We start from the raw sequence: 6,000 nt of genomic DNA, 5'->3' as shown, positions 1-6,000 counted from the left end.
TCCCATAAGTACACTTATCCTAACAAAGATGTTTAGATGATTGATTAGAGGCTTTTTGTACTGGGGAATTTTTATTGCATTTTATTTTTAGTTTTTCAAACAAATTATCCAACAGGACAGGGCAAGTATAAATAATAAGAAAATCTGTGTTTTACAGTGTTTTAAGATGTGACCAAAAGTATAGATTTCTTAACTTTATTTAAGCGAATATACAGAATGTTCTGGCTCCTGTAGCGGGCAAGTTATTTGCTGGTACCTGCTACCATTATGGAGTGTTGTGCATGTATTGGTGTGAAAGTTACTTGCATATAACTGTCACACTGGGGGCTCTCCTCCACATAATTATCCCCTTTCAGAAGCAATGTAGATTGTGATTCTGATTGCGATTTTTCTCTAAACAGCTAGAAACCAGCCTGACAAGTGCGGATGAGTAGTGGGTTTTAGTTTTTAGAATGAGTTCATAGAAATGCGTTTTCATGGTTATAACTTATTTGATTATAGTATGTTACACAGTAAGGGCTAACAATAGAATATGAAAGTATTCCTCTTTTAAAAGAAAGGTTTAAAGAAGTGACATTCCTCTTGTCTGCATTCAGATTTTTAAAGTTTTTTTGTGATGACCAGTTTTCTGTAAACATGTATGATACTTCTGTTTTAACTGTTCCTGCTTGCTAGATGAGCTGCAAGTACCAAATATAGTTTTTAAGAAAGAACTTTTAGAAGATTGGCTGACTTGAGGGGCATGTACTGTCACTAAATTGTTGATCAAGACAATTCAGGAGCTGCTGCGTGATAGCTCTTTTGGCTTACTTGAGATTAGTGGGGGTCCCTCGCTAACTCTCTTAGTCTGCGGAAGTCTGCATTTCAGACCCGTGCTGTTGGGATGGAGACAGCTGTCCCTCTCCTCTTCAAGAAGCCCTTCTAGAATGCAGAGGAGTCATTTGAGTGCAGTAGTGTGTAGGAAGCTTAACCATGCTGCTACCTGTTTGTATTTGCTGCGTAACAAAGTTGGTCTCCAGGCCTGTTTAAAGTCAGTCATACGCAATAAATTGAAATTTTAAATAGAAGCATAGTATATTTTTAATTCCGTTAAGTCATTAGGATGAGACAATTTAACACTGCAAAAATAATTTATTTTTAAAGTGACTTTATGACCCTCAATACCAGAGCATTACTTCAACTTGATCTGTGAATCTAGAAAGCTTCTTTTTAAATGCCTAAAGAAAGGGAAGTTTTTGCAACATTGTTAAAATGATACAGTAAGAAGTAAAACTACATGGAGTTCTTTGGTTCAGAGAATGAAATCATTGAACCAGTGGCCTGAAAGTAGGAATAATGCCAGACAATTCAGAAAGCGCAACATCAACATTTAAATTCCAGTGTAATGGAATTGTTGCATACAGAACAAAATCTGGCCCTGGAACTTAATATTTTTTTGTCTTGAAATGTTCAGTCACTTGGATGTTAGCTGGATTCCATTCAGTGAGGCTCAGTGTGTGTGCTGTAAGATATTAAACAAAAGCATTTGTGGACTCTAGAATGACTTGCAGATGTACTGATAAGTTGACCGGAGCAGTAGTTTAGAGTTTTCTTAAAGCTTTGTTTGTGTCCTTTCCTCTTCCCTTTATCCAAGCATGAAGTTTTAGGAAATAGCAAGCTCAAACTTCCAAAGTGCATTACTGCACCTCAGCAAGGTAGGATGTCCCAGCTTCTCTTGCCCTTGCTTGTAAAGAAGCACCTGTCTATGCAAGCCTAAGCATGATATGAATTAGCTGATTTGATTTTAGAGTGTGGAATACTGGAGAAAGAAGCAATGAAAGTGGCTTGTGTTTTTCCCTGTCCTGTCCAAACTTTATCCTTAGGGGAGAAAGAACGCTTATATACATACCCAGGCTTCTTTAACAATTTGCCCTACAGCAAAGTGCTGGGTTTCTTTAGGCTCAGTGTTCTTTCATGAGTGCTGTGAGGACCAGAAAGAGTGAAATGAGTGTAATGAAGGTGAGCCCAAGGAGGATGCTGAGCATGGTCTGATCATAGATTTCATCTTCCTTTTAGACAGAATGCTTTTTCCTACTGTAGTGCTCTGTAGTTATCCCCCTACAAAACAGTCTAGGCTTAGTATGGTTAACACTCTAGAGTGCTGGGCCAGTATTTTGTGGGTTAACTTGATTTTCACTGGTAGCTTTGCCATGTAATCTTTGAGTTAAATACCATGGGATGCTGGATGCAATGGGGAGGAGCCTTTGGTAGTTGCTTGGCACTTCCATGTAAAATTGGTCACTTCTCTCGCTAAGTTGTGTCAAAGTGCAGACCACTTGTCCAGATGAAAGAAGCTTGAGACTTTGGCATTATACAGTTTAAGAGTGAATCACATTTTCATAGTAAGATCTGACTGGAAAAAAAGACTAAAAAATGTTAAGCCAGAGCCCTCTGGGAATCTGGTGCCTTTAACAAGATCTGTCATTTTGTAAAATGTTACATCTATAGCATAGCCCGTATGTTTTTCTATTGGTTTTTTTGTACAGTTGTAAATTCAAAATATTCTGTCTTTGGGTACGTATTTTCAGTGTAATACAGTATGTATAATAAAAATTTAGATTTTCTAAGGAAACGGACTGATACTCTTTTTAATAATCAAGTTGTGCGTTGTGCTAACAGTTGAATTGGTGATGAGTACCACTAGTCTGAGACCAAACAGTCAAATTGCATGATAGCGTGTATCCATTTTAGATTTATGTCACATTGCTTCTGTAGATACATTTCCAAGTTGGCATTTCAAAGTTGACATATGCTAGTTTTGCTGGTTAGGATATTTGTGAGTAGGAGGTGTTACCAAAATACCTGCTCTTGCTCTCTGGGTGGATTCGCTGAAAGCGGATTAACCTTGGGCGATGTGTTTCCACAACGTGTGGGTGCGCGTACACTGAAGCACTCGAGCCACAGCCTAGACCTGATGGTATGAGGAAGATACGCCATGCACAGGTTCTGTGGATGGCCCACGTGGTATGAGAGTGTGGAATAAACCCTGGGGTTTTTTAACACCTTCTTTAGCTGAATTACAGCAATGGCGCCTTCTCTCAGTTTTAAAGTGCTGCGGAAGGTGGGTGTTTTTTGGTTTGGGGTTGGTGTTGGTTGGTTGTGGTTTTGGTTTTGGTTGTCTTTTTTTTTTTTTTTCCCCAGAAACTGTTTTCATGCTCAGACATACTGTTTCTATGGTCTAGTTTATCCTGTGATAAACATGAAGGCTTATTTTACAATGTTGAGTTATATGGATGTGTGTGGCTGGCCTGATACCAATTTTCTTATGTACAGTTGTGTGTCCTGGCTCTGTTACACTTGCCCGTGCTGGTGCGGTGCCAGACATGGTCTGAGGTTTTTTTCTTTTCTGTGTTGGATTGACCTTATTAAATAGCCGGGAAGGGAATTCTGTTCCAAGTCAACTGCTCTGGTGCAACGCTTGGGACAAAGCTTTGGGAATAGGTTGAGATGCACATTTTATTTTGTAGGGCACTTGCTCTGTCAAAGAGATTTCCTGGTGCCCAAATGAGTGACTCACTGATCGATTTTATGTGAACAGGTGCATGCCAGTTTGCCTGTCTTCTGAGAATGGCCTGTGCAGAGTCAGACCCATCTATTTTTAGCAATATCTGCGTCACTAGACGTGTTGGACAGGCTTAGCTGGTACAGGCATGTAGGGTTTTTAATGTTTAGGATGCTGCTCTAATACGAACTCTCATGACTGATGATTGACCAAACACTGACCTCTCTAAGACTCGGACAAACTAGTGTCAGATGCTAATGCCTTTAGACAGAACCTAAAACATCTCAGACTTTACTCTTCTCCCTGTCCCTGTGCATGCACGTGTGCATGTACAGGTTCTCCTGAGAGCAGGAAAGGAAAAAATAAGGCAAGAAGGAAACAAAGTGATTTTTCTAAAGTATATGAGGTAATGTTGTTTCAGAACCTGCTGTGTTTCAAGACACTTGCATGGTACCAGACCTTCTCCTGAAAACTTGAGGAGATTCCTTCATCTGACTCTCAACATGGTTCCTGAGTAGCATTTGGTATTAAAATATACTTCTTCCTGGTAGAAGTTTCATGAACTACAAAAAACAATCCATTTCTCTTGAGAGTGGTTAATTCAAGCCCTCAGTAGCATGTAAGCGTGGTTCTAGTGTCTGATCCATAATTTGGTGTCATTAAAGTTCATAGTCTCTCTTCTCCCTCTTCAATAAAAATTATAATTGGTCTTTCAATAAAAATTATAATTGGCTGTTCCTTCACGTAGGAGAGTTGGAGACACAAGTTCTCATGACTGATTTTGCTTGTGCTAAAATTTTGTGGTCACACTCTGCATTGATCCAGAGCTGTTGGCTAAATGGTACCCGTGTTGGACCTACATGGAAGATCAGCCTTGTTTCCTCCTTCCTTCCTCCAAATGCTCCAGGCACTGACAGCAGAAGCAACACTGGGTTTTAAATGCCTTTCTCCTCTTTTGGGTAGAACATAGCTCTTTTGGAAAACATTTCAGTCTGTTGGAAAACATTTTGGTCTCTTTTCTGTGAAGAGCTTGGTGATGTCCATTAGAAGCTGTCCCACTCAGCTATAAACAGATTCTGGTTTTGTGTCTTCTGTAACAGTGCCTGTGCGATCCCCTCCCTGAAGTATTTTCACTTACCCTCTTACAGACCACCAGCTACCCTTTCAGCATTCCTAAAGTCTGAGGCCAGGGAGCTAACAGGTGGAGTCTAGACATGCTAGGTGATCCATCACACCTGAGCTGTCCAGGTAAGAAGTATTGCCAGAGCAGTCCTCTGTGCCTTTTTTTTTTTTTCTTTTGATGGCTAAAAGCTGCCCACAGAATGAATGTGTATGTATGAGCAATGACTTGAAGGAAAATGCAAGACGCCTTACCTTGAGATTCTTTGAGCTGTGTATTGACAAATGCGCCTCCCCTTCTGTGGAGTCCTTTGTTCTGGATTGGGGTTTGACTCCAGTAGAGCTGGAGCGCTGTAGGAAGGCCCCGTCCTTTTATACGTGCTGGGTTTTCATGAAGGAGGCAGGTTGCGGGCATTTCCTGGGAGCTGCTAGAAACCCTGACATCTTCAGCTTGGGTGTTCAGGGGTTTAAATCCCCACAGGACCTACAAGAATACGGGCAATGTGTTAGAGTCTCCGGTTGCTGATGAGTGACCTTCCTGACTTGGTAACACTCTTAGTGTGTCAGCTGTGTCGGATCCTAGAGAGCTGCATTTCAGATAACCACACTTAGTCCCTTTTACCTTTATTTTATTAAATCATACTTTTCTTCTATGTGTGTTGCTCCAAGGCAGCTGACGAATTTGTATCCTTTTTCTTTTTTTGCCTAGAGGACTAGATGGGTTTGACCTGCATCCTTAACACTGACTGCACCCAAGACACAGTGGTCCATTTTGGAGTTCTTCACATTTTAAGACCCTCTTTTTAACTGATGGGTGCTAATTAAGAATTAAATGTTCAGTACCGCTTGGGAGAAAACTTCTGGACTCAGTTCACGTATTATCATGACTTTGGTTGGATAAACCATCAGATCTCTGCTGTAGTACTACACCTTTGGCTATCTCTACATTATTATTATTATTATTACTATTCCTTCTAAATCCAAGCCCAGAAGAAACACATTTTTAAGCAGAGTTTTGAGTTATTGGTTTCAAAGTGACTGTAATAACTTTTTATTACTTAAATTCCTTCTGCTCCCTTTTGTGGGTTTTATTATTCCATCCACACAACACCGATGATGGAGGCTTCTGCTGGTGCAGTTTGAGAAGAGCAGCACTACTTTTTTTAGTTAAGAGGGTTTTAGTCTCGACTCCGAAGCATAGTGGTGTGTCCTTGCTCCCCAAAGCTGTGGTGCCATCATGTGGCCATTTGGTCGGGTACAGGTTTTAATGTCTTCAGAGCACAAAAACATGTGCATTCCTTTGGGAGTACTGATGGCTTTGGCTTGCTTTTTTCTTTCGT

Source organism: Nipponia nippon, unplaced genomic scaffold (assembly GCF_047370975.1).
Source record: "Nipponia nippon isolate SJK-2023a ecotype South Korea unplaced genomic scaffold, ASM4737097v1 scaffold_6, whole genome shotgun sequence".
NCBI classification, from domain to species: domain Eukaryota; kingdom Metazoa; phylum Chordata; class Aves; order Pelecaniformes; family Threskiornithidae; genus Nipponia; species Nipponia nippon.
This window is presented reverse-complemented; position numbering follows the sequence as displayed.